At 43.2% G+C, this 24,001-nt stretch overlaps 1 long non-coding RNA gene across 4 annotated transcripts in view; it reads left to right on the forward strand.

The window, feature by feature from the left end:
- Positions 1 to 24,001, forward strand: part of LOC144283356 (uncharacterized) — an 84,415-nt gene that overhangs the window by 43,511 nt on the left and 16,903 nt on the right. The window lies entirely within an intron of this gene.

Raw genomic sequence — 24,001 nt, forward strand, 5'->3', positions numbered from 1 at the left:
TCGGGCTCCCTGCATGGAGCCTGCTTCTCCCTCTGCCTGTGTCTCTGCCTCTTTCTCTCTCTCCTCTCTGCTGTGTTGCTCATGAATAAATAAATAAAATCTTTAAAAAAATAAAATAAAACTTAAAAAAAAAAAAAAGAATCTCTCCTTGATTCTTTTTTTGCATCTGACAAGTTGACAGTGACACTATCTGATTATGGGATGTGCAACCCCCTTCTTCCTTGATGGGTATGTAAGAGTTTGGTTGGTCGCAGGGGAAAGAAAATATCTTAAATGTTTGACATTTATAAATAATGTTTATTACTTTGGTTCTAATGAAACTTTAAGAAGAAAAATGGTAATGTTTTGCAGTTCTATAGAAAACTCCAAGTTTTTTGAAGTTCTTGATGAAGTGAAGATGCCTAGTTCCTTAGCGGCTTCCATAGCTGAACAGTCCTGGGACAAGAAGCTTTAGAAAGCTGGAACACAGATCTCCTGGTGACATTTTTTAGTGTTTCATAAGCCAACTCATGGCTGATGTCAAACCAGGGAGATTGTAAAACCTACCATGGTGATCACCGGTGTAAAGATTTATCTGGCATGACAAGAATAGGTTAACTAATGTCTCCAAGGGGGGGTGGAAGGGACACAAAGATAAGAAAGCTGACAACACATCAATGCTTGTCATTGCGAATTCACAAGGACACGTTTGTTTGTTTCGTGTTTGTTTAAACCTAACCTCATTCTGAAAAGAATCTGAGGAAGTCCTTACACATAGCACAGCAAGATAAAAAATAAAAATAAATTAGAAAACTGGAGCAAAGGGAAAATAAGCTGGAATACTAAAACGAAAACAGAATTTAGAAAAGTCATCAAGCAGAAAAGCATGCTGTGAAGTTCTGCATGATTATTCCAGTTGAGCCACAGACTCCTTTCTGAACAAGATATACGGATTTTCTACCAGTAGAGGCACAAAGGCCAGCCCCCAAATTCGTATTTGGACCCGTTTCCATGTGGCAGGTACAGCTAGATGGAAACTTTGTATGAGTAGAGCTCTGTCCTTACTGCTAGGGGCAAAGCCGCACCTATACTTCCTTAAGAAATTTTCTTTAAAGCCTTAATTTTCATTTGATCTTGGAGTGTCCATGAAAAAAAACCTCAAAGCCAGTTTCAAACTTCAAAGCCAGTTTCAAAGCCAGATGGTGAATTCCTTCACTCATTCATCAATGAATTGGCAATCTATTACTACCAAGAGCCATGCTAGCTGCTGGGGACAGAGGAACGTGTAGATCAGGGTTGCTGCCCACATGAAGCTGGGGGAGACAGACAGGCCAGTAACTTGGCAGGGTTGGGTGCTGGTCATAGATGTATCTGTGGGTGTACAGAATTGGGGCACACTATAGTGTAGGGGGTCATGAAAAGGGAAGTCCCCAAGAAGTAGAAACTGATATTCTTTTGGCCTCTGTGGGTTTCATTCATTCATTCATTCAGACCAGGGACTTATAGAGTCACAGCTCCCTGAACCTTATCGTCAAATGGCACGTCTTTAACCTCATGCCTTTCTAGTTTTCTTTCTAGATTATTTATTTATTTATTTATTTATTTTAATAAATTTATTTTTTATTGGTGTTCAATTTGCCAACATACAGAATAACATCCAGTGCTCATCCTGTCAAGTGCCCCCCTCAATGCCCGTCACCCATTCACCCCCACCCCCCGCCCTCTCCCCTTCCACCACTCCTAGTTCGTTTCCCAGAGTTAGGAGTCTCTCATGTTCTGTCTCCCTTTCTGATATTTCTTCTCCCTTCCCTTCTATTCCCTTTCACTATTATTTATATTCCCCAAATGAATGAGAACATATAATGTTTGTCCTTCTCCGATTGACTTACTTCACTCAGCATAATACCCTCCAGTTCCATCCACGTTGAAGCTAATGGTGGGTATTTGTCGTTTCTAATGGCTGAGGAATATGCCAGTTTATACATAAACCACATCTTCTTTATCCATTCATCTTTCGATGGACACCGAGGCTCCTTCCACAGTTTGGCTATTGTGGACATTGCTGCTATAAACATCGGGGTGCAGGTGTCCCGGCGTTTCACTGCATCTGTATCTTTGGGGTAAATCCCCAACAGTGCAATTGCTGGGTCATAGGGCAGGTCTATTTTTAACTGTTTGAGGAACCTCCACACAGTTTTCCAGAGTGGCTGCACCAGTTCACATTCCCACCAACAGTGTAAGAGGGTTCCCCTTTCTCCGCATCCTCTCCAACATTTGTGGTTTTCCTGCCTTGTTAATTTTCCTCATTCTCACTGGTGTGAGGTGGTATCTCATTGTGGTTTTGATTTGTATTTCCCTGATGGCAAGTGATGCAGAGCATTTCCTCATGTGCGTGTTGGCCATGTCTATGTCTTCCTCTGCGAGATTTCTGTTCATGTCTTTTGCCCATTTCATGATTGGATTGTTTGTTTCTTTGCTGTTGAGTTTAAGAAGTTCTTTATAGATCTTGGAAACTAGCCCTTTATCTGATACGTCATTTGCAAATATCTTCTCCCATTCTGTAGGTTGTCTTTTAATTTTGTTGACTGTATCCTTTGCTGTGCAAAAGCTTCTTATCTTGATGAAGTCTAATAGTTCATTTTTGCTTTTGTTTCTTTTGCCTTCGTGGATGTATCTTGCAAGAAGTTACTGTGGCCAAGTTCAAAAAGGGTGTTGCCTGTGTTCTCCTCTAGGATTTTGATGGAATCTTGTCTCACATTTAGATCTTTCATCCATTTTGAGTTTATCTTTGTGTATGGTGCAAGAGAGTGGTCTAGTTTCATTCTTCTGCATGTGTCTTTCTAGATTTCTATTACTCCTGCTATACTTGCTTTTCAATCACAAAGAGAGAATTTGATAGACCTATATTTACATTCTAAAGTTGATTTCTGAAAACTATTTCTACATTTCAAAAAAAGTGATTTTATATTTATTCTACTATTTTGATTACCATAAATAACATAAAGAGAAAAAAAGTCAAATTGGAAAAAAGTGCTGGAAGCTAAAAGCAGAGAATCTTCATTGTGGTCTTAGGTTTGACTTCAATATCTCACCTGTTTAATGAGGATTAAAAGTGCCTGCTTCATAGAACGGGAGCTAAATTAAATACTGGATGTAAAGTGCTTAGTATCCAGACAATATTTGACAAATGCCAATTTCTCCTTGGACTAGAAATTATCATTTATTTATTTATTTGGACTAGAAATTATCTTGAAGAGATGTTTTTGTGATCAATTCAGTTTTCCATCAAACATTCTTTTTCAATGTATACCAAGCAGAGTAATGGGGATAAGGAGAAGGAAATCACTCTGCCTACTAGAGGCAAGTCTGTGACCCCTGGATCATTGGTACCCACCTTCATGGTCACAGGGTCTTAGTACCTCCTTCTTAACTCCTTCATGAGAATTTTCCCAGTGTATGGGATTCTCACAATTTCCCTGAGATCAATCTGTCAGATACTGTCAATGCCCAGTGTTAACAGCAAGTCTTCAGAGAGATCCCCCAATGATGCCTACCTCTCAATATCTTCACCCTATATAAATCCCCTCCAAAATTTATGTAGAGGTGGCATTATGACTCACTTTGACCAATAGAATATGGTAGAAGAGATGCCCTATAACTCCCAAGGCTGGGTCTTAAGATATATTTGGTTTTCCCTTACACTTCCTGGAATTCACCCTCTTGAAACCTAGCTGCCGTGCTTTAAGAAGCCTGGGTCACATGCAGAAGTCACATGGAGGAGATCCAAGGTCCTTACTCATCAGCCCCAGCTGAGCCCCCAGTGACAGCCCATACTAACTGCTAAACATGTGAGTGGGCTTTCTTAGATGTGTTAGCCCAGCTGTGACTGCAGTCCCAGCTGGTAATACTCGAAGAGGATCTGACCCACCAAGCTCATTCAACACACATAATAGTGAGAAATAATGAAATGGTTGTGCTTTTAAGTCTTTATGTTTTAGGGTGGTTTATTACATAGCAATAGAGAGGTGAAACACCTAGTGTTGTCCTGTTCTTTGTCTCTTATTAATCTGTCATTGGCCAGTGTAATTTGCCTGGCTCCAGCTAGAGAACATAAGAAGGGTAGAAGATGAGATCTTTTCTTCCCCTACAATGCCACGGGGAATATAAGACAACATCTAGCTACCAGTATCCAGGCTGATGCCTTTTTCTAAGGACTTTGGAGGGCTGATCTGCTCAGTGCCTGCTGAGATTTGGGACATAAATGTCCCTTTTCACTTGACCCTCAGGTGGGATCATGTTGAGGCATATGTTCCTCATCATTTCCCAGAGTTTAACCATGGAGCTAAACTGCAGGACCTACTACAGCAGTGGGCTTAAAAATGTACCCCTTAGTGGCTTCCTTCTCTGGGGGAACCCAAATTAAGACCTCTTTATGGGATACACTGTAAAGGATTGTGTGTGGATGTGCAGGCTATTGTAATCTTAGAATGAGTATCTGTCAAACCCCTAATATTCTCCCTACCACATAGTAGGTGTTCAAGGAGAGTAATGTACATGTATTGAGCACTTACCATACACACATATTCTCAGCATTGTATACATATGGCTTATTTAATTCTTATAACACCTTCCCAGATAGGTATTATCATCATCTCCATTTTGTAGATGAAGAAGCTGAGGGTATGAGAGATGAAATGTCTTGCCCCCTGGTTACTCAGCCAGTAATCGGCAGAGCTCGGATTTGAACCTAGGTTGTGTGACACCAGAGGCTACCCTGTAAAAAGCAAAAAGCACAGGACTACACCACTTCTTACCAACATATAGCTCCATCTATTAATGGCAATGAAGGGACCCCAGGCTTTAAATGTATTCAAAATATTAAAATTCAAGGGGAAAAGAACAAGACTGCTATTTGGTTAAAGAGATGTGTTATTTAGGAGCTAGCTATATAAACTCAACCCAAACGTGATTTGGACTTTCTCTGTATAAGCCCAACAATCAAAAATGGAAGGTACAGAGGCACAGACTTTGGCTCATTATATAGGAGAGCTTTGTAATGCTCAAAAATATTCAACAATTAAACAGGCTGCTTGAGCAATTTCTTGAACACTAAGAGCAGTCATGTAATTTGTGCTGGTGCTGTGAAGGGGTTTTGTGCATCCAATGGTGGTTATATGATAAGATATTTAAGACTCTGCAGACCCCAAGATTCAACAACACAAATTAATTGGTACTTATGATCCTAGACTGTTACTTATGTCTGTCAGTGAGATATTACTGTCTCTAATGTGGAAATTTATGTACTGCACGCTTTCCTTCCATCCTCTGGTTCCTTGCAGGGCTGTTACAAAGATAAGAAATAATGTGTATAAAGTCCCCGGAACACAGGAGGCCAGCATGATGGGGACATCAGGTGGTGCCTATTATGATATAGACTAGATGCTCTCTCCTTTTGTTGACCATGTAGAAGGAGGCCAGATGTGTGCTGAACCTTCAGATAAATGGTCCCCTTATTTCTTACAAGAACACTCGGGGTACGTTTCTTATCCTTAGGAGCCAAGGCACTAGGGTGGAGAGAGGTACCTAAGGTCAGGGCAGTTCAATGGTGGCATCATATCTGCCTGATTCCAGAGCCCTTTCTGTTCCCTCCCTGCAGCCTCTGAATGGCACCAATCAATTCTTATCCATCACGACTCAGGATCTTTTCTAAAACAACCTTTTCTGATTTTTGGTGAGAACAACAGGAGTTACTTAATTGAAAGAAAGGGCATTTTGCGGTAAGAAAAGGTTGTCATTTTGTTCCTTTGACTATTGGCCCTTAAAACATACACACGATTAATGAACTCACTGTAAGCAATCTTTCTCAAATTATTTTCCCCTGAATCCCACAGAAATTGTGATTGTTTTATAGTAACTGCTGCTGTGACACAAAGTGCCTTCAGCAAACATCAAACGTGGTTAATGCCTTCACCAAGGGGAACAGCTGCCTGTGGAATAATAGACCAGCCAGGTGGGATTGCCAGTGACAGCTTTGGCCTCATGATACATAAGCTATAATCTGGCCCAGGTGAGCTTCACTTGGAATAAAATGAATGTATTGAAATGCATCTTAAAAATATTAGCTGGACAGATTTTTTTTTTGCAAAAATTTTGCAAATGTTCTTAATTTTGCTTAATGTTCTTCAAACTGCAACTCTACAAAATAGAACAGAAAACTCCAGACCTGGTGTAAGAACGCAAGTTCCCGACACTCCCCTCGGGCAAATAATTTAACTTGTTTGGCCCTCCATTTTTAAAGAATAAAAGGAAGATAGGGAGAAGGGAAAGAGAAAGAAGAGAAAAGGAAAGCGGGAGGCATAAGGACCAGAGTTGGAGGCAGGAGAAAGAGGAAGAGGAGAAGGAGAGGAAGATACAAGGAAAATCAGAGGGACTGGACATATTCCCCAGGCCACCCTGCACTGGAAGTCTGGATTCTCCGGTGACATGTGAGGTTTAGTTTCTCATGTCTGACACTGTGGCTGACCCAGTGCCTCAGGGCTACATCTGCTGTTGTAGACACGGGCATGCAAATGAACCATGTGGCAATACTGCCATCAAGCCCCAAGTCCCCTCCCATCCCTGCAAGAGCAGAGCTTTGATATGTGACCTAGAACTGTGATAGCTGGAAACAGCTGCATGTCACGCAAAAGCAGAGAAGTTCCCTGGTGCGTGGACATCAGTGCTGGGCATGGGATGGTTGTAGCCAGTGGAAGGTGGGAGGGAATGTGTGCCTCTTCTTTCAGAATCCCCCAGTGCCTATCCTTCATCCCAGTCCCAGAGCAAAGTCCAAGTGCAGGAGAGCCACAGCCAGAACAAGGTCACAGCTGCCCCAGGAGAGGTGGACAGCAAGCATGAGCAATAGGCCTCGTTGTGTGAGCCGCTGAGAGCTGAGGGTTGTGTGTCTCTACAGAATGACTGTGTCATCCCAATACTACTGGTTTTAGGGAGCCTTGGGGACTGGAAATATCACAGGCTACACTAAGTGGCAGGTCTCAGTGGTTCCCTCAACCACACCAGTCATGCCTGGCTCCAAGCTCCCACTCTCGCTGAAGTGGTCCCTGCAAGCACATTCATGCTGCAGGTGCCTCTTCTCCTCCCAGCTCAGGTTCACCCCACCTCCTCTTAATTTCTGATCCCAAGTGGAAACCAGAATGACTTTTCCCCCTGGTGGCTTTATTCTTAGCACTGGACCCATAGAGAATGAAAGAACCCTCTGTGTAGCTGTAACTCTCTCAAGGCACAAAGAACTTGCCAGAACACTGCGCTAAGAGACCTGGGCAAGCTTTAGCCTGGCTTCTAGCTGCACTAAATTGTGCCCCTAAAGGTGTCTCCTAGCTGAGTCAACGTCACTAAACCACTAAATGTATGTTGTCACAACCCATATTGACAAACCATGCTCAGTGGGTCTTTACCTAGCTGCCTTCTGTTGTTTCCATTCCTTCATAGCCATGCTAGTCCCTCCTTGTCCCTCTTCCACATCCCATGGCCCCTTCTTCTCCCCTCTTTCTTCTCCCCTCTCTCTTCTCCCTTTAGAAACCTCATCTCTCTTGTCTTCAGTGGAGTTGAGCTCAGTTTAGCCTGGGGTTTCGCTCCCCTCCTGCAATAGTCTGAACAAAGTCTGTCTTAACACCTTCTGCAAAGGTCCAGTGTGCTTCTCTTTGGCACCAGGGACGCCAGTGTCAGGTACGTGGTATCTTTCATCTCTCAGAATGCCACACTGGGATGTTTCCATTTCTTCCCTCAAGGCATCTTCTTTCCATCATAGGATACGACAGCCCTTGGGATCCCTGGGTGGCGCAGCGGTTTAGCGCCTGCCTTTGGCCCAGGGCGCGATCCTGGAGACCCGGGATCGAATCCCACATCGGGCTCCCGGTGCATGGAGCCTGCTTCTCCCTCTGCCTGTGTCTCTGCCTCTCTCTCTCTCTCTGTGACTATCATAAATAAATAAAAATTAAAAAAAAAAAAAAAAAGGATACCACAGCCCTTCTGCCTGCCTTTGCGTGCAGCCTTCTCTGCTCAGGGTGGGGTTGGGGGTCCTTCCTCCCATGCCCTGCCCGAGGGACTCTCAAGATGCTCACCACTGAAGCCAGTCTCCCAATGGGGCTCTCATCCTGGCAAGGAAACAGCCAAGTGGAGCATTAGCACTTAACACATGGTGAGTAGGGAAAGCGAAGGAGGTGTGGGTATTCCAGGTAGAAGCACCAGCTGGAAAAAAGGTCTGGAGAGGCAAGAAGAAAAAAGGATGCAAGCAGGAAAATGTTGACATTTGAAGACAGGCCATGCAGATGAGAGTCCAGAGCCGACCATGATCAGAGCCACAGGAAGGTTGTAAGCAGGAACAGGGAGATGCACGTTTTAGAAAGATCACTGCCTTCATCACAGGATGGCCGGGAGAAGGGGATGGTGGAGAAAAAAAAAAAAATCCATCTTATTTACTTCTCACTACCCAGTATTTAGCACAGTGAGTGGCACGTGGCACTCAGTGTATACATCCACTCCCTAATTCATTAGCAAATGTCTAAATGCTGACATTTACCGAAGGGCTATTCTATGCCTCCTACTCAGCTAGGTGTCGGATAAACACGACTCATTTTATCTTCAAAACAAGCTGAAGGAAAAAAAAAAGCTGAAGGGAGAGATACTGTACTTATCCTCATTTTACTGGAGGTTTGGTTCCATAATCTATTCAGGGTTGCAGAGCAAGAAAGTGGTAAAACTGGGGTCTGACCCCAGGGGTCTGCTTTAAATACCCACATTCCTAACTACTGGGGCCCAGTGTTCCCCAAGCTCCCTGAAGATAAAAATCCTCCAAGGCACTCCTTACATCTACAGATCACCAGGGGTTTCTCAGCTGGGCTCCCAAAGCCTGCTAGTTTTTACTAGTCTATTCATTATTACAGGAGTCCCAGGTGATGCTTAACCACAGGGAAGTTTAGAAAACAGGTGGGGTATAACGAATCCCTGTTGAACTGTCCCAGAAGGTTACAAAAATGCCTGGTGAGAAGTGACAGTGCCTCAGTGGAAGCTGATAGGCATGAAGACGGGGAGCCGAGCTGGGAGGCATGCCAGCCCTGCCAGGGACCCCTCGTGTCAGGCTCTATCCCAGACACCACCCCAACATGATCTAAGCAGCAGGCGAGACCAGAAGAGGTGGAGAAGGGTCCTCAGTCACCCCCAAGTCATCACTGAAAACTCCTCAACCTTGCAGGAAGACCTGGGCACTGCCTAGCGGCAAGAGGTCCTCCTGCTGGGCTACAGGCTCCGCGTGAGCCAAGTCCATCTGCTGAGGATGTGCTCTCAAGTCTTCCCAGGTAGTCCAGCTCACACACTGCCTGGGACTGTTCCCCCTAGGGTGACCTGACTCTCTCCTTAAAGCAGCCCCACACATCCCTGTGGGCCATCCATGGGCACCAGACAGTCTCTGGGGCTCTAGGGATTTGGTTGGTCCCTTCTATCCCTCTTTGCTTTGCTTTTCTCTTCCTCCTTGTCTGGGTCCCCCAGGCTCTGCACTCTTGATTTCATCCCCCATGTCTGGCCGCATTCCTGACCTCTCACCTTGACAACTGCCTGAGATCTTCTCATCCGAACTGCAGCATCTATAAGGACTCTGGCTTAGACACAGCCCTCAAGCCTCTTGTCTCCCTTGTGGGGCTCACCTCCTGAGCCTCGCCAACCCCACCAGTGCCCATGGTCCTGCCAGGCTCTCAAAGACTGAGGCCCCACTGGGAAAAGACCGCTTGCCACTAACCCAAGGCCTTTTTCCTTTCTTTTTTTTTTATTTTTTAAGATCTTATTTATTTATTTATTTATTTATTTATTTATTTATTTATTTGAGGGAAAGAGCATGAGCTGGAGAGGGGCAGAGGGAGAGAGAACGAATCTCAAGCAGACTCCCCACTGAGCATGGAGCCCAACGTGGAGTTCAATCTCATAATCCTGAGCTGAGATCATGACCTCAGCCAAAATCAAGAGTCGGATGCTTAACCAACTGTGCCACCCAGGCCTTTCCTAAAAAGGCCATGCCTGTTGTGGAACTATTTTGGTGAGGATGCAAGGGAATGTAATTGGAACACACTTTGCCTAAATCAAAGATTTTTACATTTTAATGTGCAGACAAATTATCTGAGGAGCTTGTTAAAATGCAGATTCCTACCTGAGGAGGGAATGGGCAGGTGGTGGCGAGTCTGTACTGCTAACACGTACTCAGATGATCTCATGCTGCTGGCCCAGGGCCTCCTCACTTTGAGTGGAGAGGCGGGACTGATTCTCAGGCAAATGGCAGACAGAAGCATGTCACCTGGAAGCCAGGCCTCCCACCCTGGCTCACCTGAGCTAGGTGTCTTTCTGGCATCTCTGCAGCAGCCTGCTTCTGTCTACCATTTCCACGGTAATTACCAACTACGCTGCAATAACCAAGAGCCCTCTGAAGGCAAGAATGGGATCCTCTGGCTCTCCCTTCCCAGGCCCTGGCATATTTCATATTAGCATTTGTTGCTTGAATGAACGAATACAGTATGTCTAGGTAGATAAAATTAAGTGTACCAAAGACCTAGAGCAAGGCTCAGCAGACTCGCACTGCAAAAAGTCAGATTGTCACCATTTTAGGCTTTGCGAGCCACAGGATTTCTGTCACAACCATTCAGCTTTGCTGTGGACACTACATATATGAGTGGCTGTGGTTGGGCTCCAATCAAAGGATTTACAAAATAAGCTGCAGGTTTGGTCCAAAGGTCCTAGTTACCGATCCCCTAGCCTAAAGAATTCTTTTTTTAATTTGGACATTCAAGTTTGGTTATTTGTCCTTCATGTTTTTTAGGGTATCAACCAGTTCTTGTTGTTGCTGTTTTTCTGAATTATTTCAGGTCTACAAAGGTTACTGGGGAGAGGATTGATTCATTTAATCCTCTGTAGAATGAGAGCAAGACCCATCTACTTCAGGTCCCTTGATTCAGCCTCTGACACTCCCACCTAAAAGAAAGTGGTGTCCCTCTGCTTAACTGAAACTGGAACCTCGGCTTCCCTCACAGACCTGGATTTGATTTACTCTTCCAGCTCTTGGGTTTCCTCTTGACTCAGGGAGCGACCCTAGACCTTGGCTCTGGTGCAGGGAAGCCACATCTCCTTATAGGTCCACAGCATAGCCCAGCCCACTCTCTGTGGAACCTGAGGAAGCTCAAGTAACTATTGTCAAGAGAGGAGTGGGTAAGGCACCTGGCATGAAAGGCAATCTGTTCACATCTCTTTCTCCTCATCCTCCTCCTCCTCCTCCTCCTCCTCCCATTGTCTCTGGAGGAACACAAGGCTGCCTAGAAGATGCTGGTTGGAGAAAAGGGATGGCGGTCAGGCAAGGTCTCTTGACTTCCCTGCGAGAGTGACAAGGAATGTAACAAGCTCACAGATCACACCTTCTTGTCCAACTGTTTCCACCAGATTGGCTTCTCACTTTGAAAGATTGCCCAAGCAGGTGGCACAGGACAGACACCTCGGCGCTGTAGTGCAAACACCTTCCACCGTAATCCTACATCCTCTGGTAACACTTGTCATTTCACACATTTCTCAGGGAGCCCTTTTACCTGCTCTGTGTTTCTTGGGACCAGATTAGTGCAGACCTGTGAGGTTTTCACCAGTCCAAGGTGAAATGAGTAAAAGCATCTGAAAGCCCTCTCTTGTTACACCATAAGTGAATCCTCTGTTATTCCAATTCCTGTCCTTCAGTGCATTTCCCCAAATCTTTAATTATAGATTCATGTATTTGGCTCCCTACAGGCTGATATTTTCCCTGAGGAAAGAAACCATGTTTGTTTTGTTCACCTCTGTATGTCCAGCATAAAGGATGATTTTCAAAATATGACACAGCTGATATGGCAGAGCCAGGCCTTGCCAAACAGAGTGGAGAGGGGTCAGTCAGTTCACTGTACCAGCCTGTTCCAGCAGATGATCAGCCCTGCCCAAAGCCAAGCATGGGCTAAATTCTCCACCAGAATTTTGGAATGAATACATGAATGCAATGTGTTTTTCACAAAGCTAAGTTTAGTCAATTTAAAAAACCAAGCTTTATTCTAAGAGTATGCTTTTCTCACTTTCTGATGTGGGGAAATCAGAATACTCTTTCTGAAAGAAATTAGAGTGGTAGTAGATAGTAGAGCTTGTGTGCTTTCCATTTAATGTGTTATTCAGTAAAATTTTTAAATAATTGGAAAACTTGTCAGACCCCAAATTATTTTGAAACATTGAAAGTTTAATAAATCCAGGGTTTGGGGAAACTGCCCTATTCTATCTTTGGGCTATTTCTGTTGCTGTTTTTAAGATGTAATTAACATACAATAAAATTCATCCCTTTAAAATGTATAATTCAATGGGTTTTATCCCATTCATGGAATTACGCGCCCATTGCCACTAATTCTAGAATATTGTCACCACTCTACTAGAAACTTGGCACCTGTGAGCAGTCAGTTCCATTTCTCCCTGTCTCCTCCCCTGACAATCACTGATCTGCTTTGTGGCTCTACAGATTTGCCTATTCTGACCATTTTGTGGTCTTTTGTGTCTTGCCTCTTTCAATTAGCATAATGTTTTCAAGGCTCATCGACACGTAGCATTACTTCTTTCCTTTCTACGCCTGAATATTATTCCTTTGTATGGATATACCACATTTATGTATCCATTAGCCAATTGTGTTGTTTCCATTCTTTGACTATTTATGAACAGCACTTCCATGAATATTCATGTACAAGTCTTTGTTCAAACACCTGTTTTAATTCTTTTGAGTATATGCCTAAGAGTAGAATGGCTAGGTTATATGGTAAGTCTATGTTTGACTATAGGAAGAATCACCAAATTGTTTTACAAAGTGGATACACCATTTAATTTCCCACTAGCAATGTAGGAGACGTCTAACTGCTCTACATGCTGAACACTTGCTATTGTCTGTGTATTACAGCCATCTGCCTTAGTTCAGGCTGCTATGACAAAAACACGGTAGGCTGGGGGTTTTAGACAACAAACACTTGTTTCTAGTTGTTGCAAAGCCCAAGATCAAGGTATTACCAGATTCAGTGTCTGATGAGGGTTCTCTTTCCAGTTTTCAGAGAGCTGTTTTCTTGATGTGCCCTCACATGGAAAAGAGAGATTCTTTCTCCTATGTCTCTTCTTATAAAGACACTAATCCCACTCTGAGGGATCCACCCTCATGATTAACCTAATTGCCTCCAAAAGCTCCACCTTGGAACACCATCTCATTGGGGATAGGGCTGCAACCTATCAGTTTAGGGGGAACCCAAGCATTCAATCCATAATACCATGGTAGAGGGTGTGAAGTGAAACTTCATTGTGATTTTAGTTTGCATTTCCCTAATGGCTAATGATGCGAAGCATCTTTTCATATGTTTAGCGGCCATTTGTATATCTTCTTTGCAGAAATTCCATTTAAGTCCTTTGTCCATTTTTAAAAAATAGGTATTTATCATGTTGCTGAGTTGTAAGAGTTCTTTACGTGTTCTGAATACTAAGCCCTTACAGATTTAATTTGCATTGTTTTTCTTTCAGTGGGCCGCCTTTTAACTTTCTAGATATTGCACAAGTTCTTTGCACAAGTTTTTAGTTTTTTTTTTTTAAACTTTATTTATTTATTTATTTATTTATTTATTTATTTATTTATTTATTTATTTATTTATTTATGATAGGCACACAGTGAGAGAGAGAGAGAGAGGCAGAGACACAGGCAGAGGGAGAAGCAGGCTCCATGCACCGGGAGCCCGACGTGGGATTCGATCCCGGATATCCAGGACCGCGCCCTGGGCCAAAGACAGGCGCCAAACCGCTGCGCCACCCAGGGATCCCAAGTTTTTAGTTTTAATGAAGATTCCTATTTCTATCTTTTTCCCTTCACTGTGCATTTGGCTTTATAGTTTCAGCTTTTATGATTTGATCTATGATTCATTTTCAGTCTATGATTCATTCTGAGTTGATTTTTATATATGGTGTGAGGTAGGGTCCAAGTTCATTCTTTTGTATATGAGTATCTAGTTGTCTCAGCACTATTTTTTTTTTTTTTTGAAAAGACTATTCTTTCTCCAACTGAATTGCCTAGACATTTTTTGTTACAAATCAGTTAACCATAAATGTATGGGCTTATTTTTGTACTTTCAGTTCTATTTCATTGATCTCTATATGTCTATCCTATGGTAGTACCACACTGCCTTAATTGCCTATAGGTTTCTAATGAGTTTGGAAGTCAAGATGTATAAGTCCTTCATCTTTGTTCACTTTACATCTTAGACTATCTTGGCTTTTCTGGGAATTTTGCATTTCCTTGGGAATGTTAGGATCAGCTCATCAGTGTCTGCCATATACTATTTTTTCCCTTTCTTAAAATTTAAATTCAATTAGCCAATATATGGTACATTATTAGTTTCAGATGTGGTTTTCAATAATTCATCAGTTGCATATAATACCCAGTGCTCATCCCATTGTGTGCCTTCATTAATGCCCATCAACCAGTTACCCCATCCCACCACCTACCTCCTTTTCAGCACGTATTTTACTGAGGCTTTGCCACAGTTCTCAATGTCTCTGGATAGAGTTGATGACTCAGTTCAGGACCTAGAGGGAATGCATAATAGGATCTGACCAGAGCCTTCAACTTGTTCCATCCAAAACAGGCTCTTTCTCTGACAAAGCTACTCAGAGAAGCCTGAGTGGATGGGACTTCACTCTGATATAAGGTTCCTCACCTTGAATTCTACTGGTTACAGAGCCACTGGTCCCTAAGATTTCAGAAAAACTACCTTTCCTATTCCCTCTGTTCAAGGCAAAATGCTAGTGTTAAAGGATCCTACTACCAAGGGCACCCAAAGCACACTGTGGTTGCCTATCATGGCCTATCTTGTCCTATTATCACTGTTTAGTCCTTTTCTCATTCATCTTAAGCCCTATGAGAGGAGAGGCCATGTAAAGTGTCTTCTGGACTATTCCTGGCCCTCTAGCCAAGCTTAATCCCCATGTGCCCCAAGCAATCATGGCCTGCAAAGTAGAGACAATGTTCTGGACAATTTCCCAGACCTCTAGCCTATTTATGACCAGATTGTTCTAAACTTAATCTCTTGCTGGACTTAAACTCATGACTCTACAATCACAGCCTAGATCTTTAATTCAGACAACCTCCTCTTCCTATCCCCCAAAGACAGGTGAGTCTGTGTTCCCCCAAGCTGAAGACATCACCTCTCTGCCACACCCTTCAAGCTGCTAGCTTGCCCCTAAGTTGGCCAGAGTTAGAAAAACCAAAAGCCCATATATAGCTTCTCAGTTAGTGTCTGGAGTAGCCATCGTCTACTCTCCTTCGTCATCAAAGTGTCACAGGTAATTGTTCTTAGGGGGAAGCCTGGAGCAGAGGTAATGGGAAAGGGGGGAAGTATGATGGTTATACCTGGGAGGAAGCCTCAAGAGAGAGCTAAGGAGAACTCAATGGGTGTGGAATCTGAAATAGAGTGGAAAGAATGCAGAAAGTGCTCCATAACTCACAGAAGACTTTCATTAACCACCTAATTTGAGCCACGACTGTGCTAGGAAATGTGGGAATGTGGACTCAGTTTTGCCCTCATGGATCATCCAATATTAAAACATAGAGGAACATCCACCTTTTAAAAATTTAATACAAGTCATTTCTAAATTCTGTTGTAGTAAGTGTTGCAGAGAAAAAGTTCAGATGCTATTATAGCATACATGACAGGCATTAAAGTCTGGCTAGCCCAACAGCTGTTCCCATTTGCACTCTCCCTACCCTGACTACCACTTTTCCTTACATCCTTCCATTGTGGAGGCTGGAGAGCCAGATACTTTCCCAGCCCTTCTTGTAGCTAGGAGTGACAATGAGATGTGGTGCTGCTCAACGGGATGCAAAGGGAAGACTGCTGCACACTTCTGAAAAAGCTTTGCCCTCCTAATGAAGAAGATGTCACCATTTAGAATTGCTTCTGCTCCCTTTGTATTGCCTTAAACATAGTGTGATGCCTGGAGGTGCATCAGCCACTTTGCAACCATCAGGTGACTAGAATGAAAATGAGCAGACTGATGATGGAATGGAAAAGTGAGAGAGCCTGGAGTTTCTAGGGGCTTCTTTGAACAACCAAGCCACTGCCCACATTAGCAATCACCTACCTCCAGAGTTTGTCTAACTGTTCTATGACTCCTAGAGAGAGGGGTCAGAGATGGTGTCACCAGAGTGTCCCCCATTGCTCTGTGCAGCTGCCAGCACATGGCAGAGATTCAGTAAATACGTGGTCTACTGGCCAACAACTCCTTGTATCTCATACAGCCCCCAGTACTGAATTTAAACAAGACTGCCTGACTTGCCCAGGCACTAAGAGGTTAAGACCTGCCCAAAGTATTAAGGGATTACTAGTAGAGCTAGGAACAAAGCTTTTTCATTAGCCACGACTGTCCTTCTAAAGTGGGGTTCTTCTCTGGGCTCTGGTAAACAGCCTTACTCCTACTGTACAGCCTCATCCTCCCAAGGTCCCAAGGTGCTTTGCTTCCTTCCAGGATAATGCAAGGCATTTACAGGGAAGGGAGGAGATGATAAATTCCCAGAACATCGGTGTTCAAAGACATTCTAAAACCTCCCAGCTTGGGAGTATAAATTGGTGCAACCAACTTTGTAGAGCCATTTGGCAATCACTAATAAAGCATATGCATAGGCAATTCCCAGCTATCCACTTATAGGTATACTCTTCAGAGGAACATTTCAATGCAGGCATAGAAGACAGGCACATAGAAGTTCATTGTCATGGGTTTTGAAAAGCAAAACTTTGGACACTCCCCAACTGTCCTTCCATAAGGGACTGTATCAGTGATTATGATCTTGTGGTGCAATGGGAGACCACACAGAAGATAAAGCAAATGTACTGATACACAAGGGGGTGCAGGCATATCTCAAGGCATACTCCTGAGACAAAAAAGCAAGTTACAGAAAGACAAAGGAGACTGGATTGCTGCTTTAGCCAGGTCAGGCTGCCATAGCAAAATACCACAGACGGGGTGGCAAAAACAACAGGGTGCTTTGTCACAGTTCTCAGAATGCTGGAGGTCTGAGATCAGGGACCAACAGGATCGTTCTGTCTTCACATGGTCTTTCCTGGGGCTCGAATCCCATCAGACCAGAGCCCCTCCCTCATGACCTAATCACCTCCCCTACCACCAAATGCCATCACATTGAGGGCTAGGGCTTCACTACATGAATTTTGGAGAGACACAAATAGTCTATAACAACTGCTATTTCTTGCCTCCCACGAGGCAAATGGGAGGACTCAGCCATTTGGGGGAGTCATCAGTTTGTCTACAGGCATCCAGCCCACAGATAACAGAGCAAGCCTCCCTACCCCCAAGCCCAGGCCCTGTTCTCCATACCATACTGGTCTTCCCCAGCCATACCCATTCTTTCCTGCCACCATGATTTTACGTATGAGAATGTGTATTATCATTACTTTCTTCCATTATGTTGCTCACTGCTCTTTCCCACTCAACCTTACTTGCTTGGGATTCAACTGGGACATTTGTACTCTGCACCCTCCCTTACCTTTTTGGGAAGCATTTTTTCTTGGTCTGTTCCATGTGCCTGTGAATCTCTGTGCCTCCTCCCAGGAGCTGCTAACACATGTATTCAGTTGGTCTACAAATCTTTGTTGAGTGCCTATATGTCAGATACTATACCAGCACTGGGGACTAAAAAAAATAGGTTTCAGCTCTAAGGAGTTTGGAGTTTAGTGGTGAATAGATGGAAAACCCTTGCTATGTTGCAGGCACTGTTCTAAGTGCCTTACTGCAATGGATTTATTTAATCCTCACAACATTAGCAGCCCCATTTCACAGATAAACAGTACTGAGGCAAAGAGATTTAGGTCAATTCCTCAAGGTCACATTGCTAGCAGGTGGCAGAGCCAGGATTTGATTTCAGGGAGTCTGGCTCCAGAGTCTAGGATGGATAAAGCATCCCCCAGATATGTAAGCAGATGAAGATGGGGCACTGTGATGAGCTATAAGACCTAATTCTCTGAAGGATGTGGGAAACCAGAGGAAGAAATGTTCTTGGAGGGCTGCCTGGAGGAAAAGATCTTTGAGCTGAGTCATGAAAATGGTCAGAATTCGTTTGGGTGTAATTGGACAGAAGTTCTTTAGGCAGAGGGGAAAGCACATGCAAGGACTTAGAGTATGTGAGGGAGTAAACACAAGTGAGGAGGTACTACGAGATATTTGACAAGTCAGAGTCAGGACTTAGAAAACATGCAATCCATTCATTTCAAAACCCTTGCTATATTTTTTTAATGAGGCAGCACAATACAGCTTAGTCTCTCTAAATGCCCACATTTTAGACCCAGAGAATATTTGTGTTTAAATCTCAGCCCCAAAGCTTAGCTTAGCTTTGGATCTCATGACATCTCATTTCCTCACCTCCAACTTGGGGATAATGAACTTCCTGCCTCATAGAGTTGGGGCAAGACTTAAATAAATTAATAAAGAGTTCTTAGAACAAAATGGTCTTCGTCAACCTCATCACCACTGTCACCTGGCTGATTCATTTGGTTGGCACACTTGTCATGTCTCAGGGTCATGCGAGGCAGGATGGAGTTGTGGGGGCAAGTCCTAAAGCTCACGTTTTGCGCTCTTCCCACTCAAAAGTAAATCCAAGGCGAGGGAGGGGAGGGACGCACTTTCAGCCTGTCACTTGGAGGAATGCAAAACGGCCCCACATGTCCCTTTCTGATGACAGCAAACAAGGCCACTGCTGAAAGACAAGGACTTCTATTAACAAGGAGCACAAAGGAGCTGGGCATATTAACGTTTGACTTTGCAGAAGGAGAGACAAGGGCACAGAGCAGGTCTCAGAGGCAGCTATGGCTCAGTGGAGAATGGCTCCCCAGGGCCCTCCCACAGCAGGTGACCCTGGAGCCTGCAGGAAGGACCCAAATAGTAATGATCTCAACACTATCAGCATTGCTATTTTTAACAGCCGGGTCCTAACTTACATTTCTAGGATGTTTTACTTTCAACAGGCACTTAAGTTCATTAGTTTGTTTAAACCTCACCATACCCTTGAGAGTGAGTAGAAGCTGGGTTTGTTTTCCAGCTGAAACTGAGAACCAGTTACATGACCTACTAAGTGGCAAGGCTAGAATCCTAATCAAGACTCCACCCATCAGGTAAAAACCTTTTTACAATAAATACATCCCCGCCCCATGATTGTTCTTGAAATACAGACAAGAGCCAGGCTGGTTCCTATTCCATTTATGGAGGAGATTTCGCAGTCTAGACATCTATAGCCTGAGCCCCCTCCAGTAGGGGAACTGTGAGGGAGGAAGGAGTCTCCCATCCCACCCATTGGTTCCCAGAATTTGGAATTTGATGTATCAGTAAAATTTTGGAGACTATTTTGAAGACAAACACAGGGTGGCCAATTTTTTGTTTTGTAAATTGAGAACATAAAAAACAGTTAAAAAAAAAAAACCCTCTTCCATGCAATGTCACAGAGAAAGGGTATTTCAGCACTCCCTCAAAAGTCCCCCAAAGTAGAAAGAATTTAACATCAGAGATAAAGGGCATTCCCTGCAAAACGTGCAAGGTGGGGGGGGGGCTTAGATAAATGCACAACACGTTTAGGACAGCTGTGAATGACTGTACAGATTGTACACTGTACAACTTTAGGGCTGGGAATACCATTCATGGAACGATCCTCACATGGCCTTATTTTTCGTTTCCCTACAGACCAGTAGAAATTTTTGTAGGAGGTAAAATGGCAAATAGGAGCCCCTTCTTGCATGTCATTTCTGTAATTCTCAATGTTCCAAAAGGACATATATAAACACTATCTGGTCCAGAGACTTCAAGGCCTGCTTTGAGGATCGAATGGAATCCACCAAGTCTTCTCAAGGACACTTAAGCTAAGCAGAACAATGTTTTGATTCTCTTTTATGTAGTAACCTTCCATGCAAACCTTTCTCAAAGAAAGTGTTTTGTAGGGAACAAAAGCTGGGAAGCCCCTGGTCCTGTCCATGCACCTAATTTCACAGAGTAAAATAAAGTCCCTGAGAGTTCCCGTGACTTCTCAAAGAACATGCAGTCTATTCCTGGCAAAACCTGTCTGGCAAGTAGCTGGAAACGTAGGGACACCGTTAGGCACTGGGAGCTGACACATCGATCTAGACCCTCCCATAACCCATCTTAACTCCACAGACGCCCCGTTCACACTGACAGAGTCTACAAATACTCCTTGGATGCTTCTTTACACTTCTTTTCAAGTTAAAAAAAAATATTGACCCTCCCCCCCCAAAACAGACCCTCTCTAGACTCAGCCTTCAGTTTAAGTCACAAACATTTATCTCTTCCTTACTCTGTAACAGGCCGTGTCCCAGGTAATCAGAGATGGGCTTGTTCCTCAGGATTATCTCTTGAACCTTTATAAGTTCCCTGGAGTCCTACGTTGTGTAGCATTGAAGACATTTGTGATGACCTCCCTGTATCTATGACCTTTGCTCTGTAACTTGTAGTTCCCTCCCGTTCTCAAGATGGGCACATCCATGTGACTGCTATGACCATTGGATATTGGAAAACTTTATGCCAGCAAAGGCTCTTTCCCCTGCCAGCTGGCTTTTTGGAGGGATGTGAGAAAAAGAAGTAGAGCTGGATCATCTGAGGACCTTCCAGATCATGGTTGCATAGGATGAGTAATTGTTTGGAACATAACTTATACTGAAAGATTATTGTTGTTTATCTGAAACTCAAATATAAGTGAGTGGCCTGTAGTTTTATTTGCTAAAACTGGCAACTATATCCTAAATCAACAGCCTCCAGGAGATGTGTCAGCTGACTGCAAACACAAGAGCGAGCACAGCCAAGATGAGCCAAACCTGGCTAGATTAGCAGAATTGCCCAGCTGATCCACAGGCTCATGAGAAACATAAATGTTTGTCGTTTTAGGCCATGGGGTTGTGGGGTGAGGTGGGGTTATTTTGCAGCATTAGGATGGATTCATCCACACAGCACCTTAGAAAAATCAGTTTGTTGATACATTCAGCTGTAACAGAAGAGATGCCTCAAAAAATCCTGTGTGGGGCAGAAACAAAGTTGGCCCCATAAACAGCCTCTTGATAATTGCAGACTTTCTGAAAACCTTACAATCTACTGTGGTCTGTGTTAACTGTTGCTAGCACACTGAGGTGTGCAATCAACAGGAGGTGTGTTAATATGCACATGTCTTGTGGGATTATGTGAATGTGTGTGTGAGCTCTCATATATACACACCTCCAGATCTTGAGAGATGCTGGCTGTTTATGTGACCAGTCACTGCTGGTCTCTGAGATCCACTCTTGAGAGCTGAATGGTCAACCAGTCCAGTGAGCCACGATAACAAGGGTAGGGCTGTGCTTCACACCTTGATGGTTTCTCAAACCTGGAGCAGGAAGCACTGATGGAATAAGACAGGCTCCCAGGTAACCATAATCTGGCCTGCTTGCCTTTCGTCCTTCCTGTTTGCCTTTTTTCTTAGTATCATGAAAAACATGAGTACATTTTTGTTGGGAAAATTTTCCAGTAATACTAAAATACATAGCAAAGGGCAAGAAAGTCCCTCCTCATACCCTGTCTCCTCCCTGATGGGACAGATTTAACCTAGCATTGCATGTGCTTGCAGTCCTGTCTTCTAGCCCTCAAACACAGAGGAGATAACATAATCGTGGTTCTGCAAATTGCTGTTTTCTCTTAAAATAAGTGAGCCATACTTCGGGCAGTGCCTGACTCTGCATGGATGTGGAGTTTTTCCCCTGCACATGCCATGGATTGAAAAGGCACTTCCCTTTTAACAGGAAGTTAAGCTGTTGCCACTTTTCAATGTTAAAATAAATTTCTAGTTAATATCCCAGAATTCACATACTTGGGCCCAAGAATGAATCTCTATTTCGAACGTTTTCAGAGAAGTGGAACCTGAGCCAAGGGTACATTTTAAAGTTTGATGGCTATTGTCAAATGTCCTTCTAAAAAGTCTTAGCCGATTCATCCCCCATCAACAATGTATGAAAGCGTGTCTCTCCATATGTCTTCCCAACCCAGGATTATCAATCTTTAATCTTTGCCAAACTGAGAGGTGAAAAATGTTAACTTATTTTCATTTGAGTGTTATTAGTAATTAGAGAAATCGGGTATTTTTCCATGTGTTTCCTGGTTGTGCATGTTTCTTCTATGACTGCCTATTTTCCTATTGTACTTCTTGGTTTTCCAAATGATTAAACGAAAGGTCTTTCAATGTTCTGAATGTTCATGAAAATACTTAATCTATTCCAGCAATTTGATTGTCCTCAATTTTATTCATTGTGTAATTTGTCAAATATAAGCTATTTTTTTTTACTTTTTAAAAACAATTATTTTTTTTAAAGATTTTATTTATTTATTTATTTATTCATTCATTCATTCATTCATGAGAGACAGAGACACACACACACACACAGAGAGAGAGAGAGAGAGAGAGAGAGAGAGAGATTGAGAGGCAGAGACACACCAGAGGAAGAAGCAGGCTCCATGCAGGGAGCCCGATGTGGGACTCGATTCCGGGTCTCCAGGATCAGGCCCTGGGCTGAAGGCGACGCTAAACCACTGAGCCACCCGGGCTGCCCTAAAAACAATTTTAAATTTAGAACAGTTTTAGATTTACAGAAAAATTGTCAAGATAATACAGAAAGTTCCCATATACCCTACATTCAATTTCCCTACTATTAATGTGCTACATTGTAATAGTGCATTTGTTAAACCAATGTCGCAATGCTGTTACATTATCATTAACTGGAGTCCACACTTTATTTAGATTTCCTTAGGTTGGTTTTTTTTTTGTAACTGTATCAATAATAATTTTACTTTTGTGTGTGTGTGTCAATTTTTTCTTAAGTTTCATTTTAATTCCAGTTAGTTAACATACCATGTTATATTAGTTTCAGGTATACAGTTTAGTGACTCAACACCCACCTGCATCCCTCAGTGCTCATCATGACAAGTGCATGCCTTGATCACCATTACCTATTTAACCTATCCCCCCAACCATCAGCTTGTCTATAGTTAAGGGTCTGTTTTTTTATTTGTATCTCTTTTTTTCCTTTACTTGTTTGTTTCTCAAATTCCACATATGAGTGAAATTATATGGTATTTGTCTTTCTCTGACTTATTTCACTTAGCACAATACTTCTCTAGCTCCGTCCATGTCGTTACAAATGGAAGATTTCATTGTTTTTGATGGCTGAGTAATATTCCATTGTGTATGGAATCTTTTTTACCCATTCATCTGTTGATGGGCACTTGAGTTGCCCCCCTAGTTTGGCTACTGTAAATAATGCTGCTATAAGCATAAGCATAGAGGTGCATGTATCCCTTTGAATTAGTGTTCCTGTATTCTTTGGGTAAATATCCAGTGATGTGATTGCTGGATCGTAAGGTATTTCTATTTTTAACTTTTTGAGGACCCTTCACACTGTTTTCCACAGTGACTGCAAGAGTATGCATTCCCACCAACAGTGCAAGTGGGTTCCTTTTGCTTCACAACCTTGCCAACTCCTGTTGTTTCTTGTATTGTTGATTTTATTTTATTTTTTTAAAGATTTATTTATTTATTTATTCATGAAAGACACAGAGAGAGAAAGAGAGAGAGAGAGAGAGAGAGAGGCAGAGACACAGGCAAAGGGAGAAGCAGGCCCCATGCCAGGAGCCGGACGCGTGACTCGATCCTGGGACTCCAGGATCGCACCCTGGGCCAAAGGCAGGCACTAAACTGCTGAACCACCCAGGGATCCCTTTGTATTGTTGATTTTAGTCATTCTGATAGATGTGAGGTGATATCACACTGTAGCTTTGATTTATCTTTCCTTGATGACTAATGACGTCGAGCATCTTCTCATGTGTCTGTTGGCTGTCTGGATGTCTTCATAGGAGAAATGTCTGTTCATATCTTCTGCCC

This window comes from Canis aureus, chromosome 14 (genome assembly GCF_053574225.1).
Source record: "Canis aureus isolate CA01 chromosome 14, VMU_Caureus_v.1.0, whole genome shotgun sequence".
In the NCBI taxonomy this organism is placed as follows: Eukaryota; Metazoa; Chordata; class Mammalia; order Carnivora; family Canidae; genus Canis; species Canis aureus.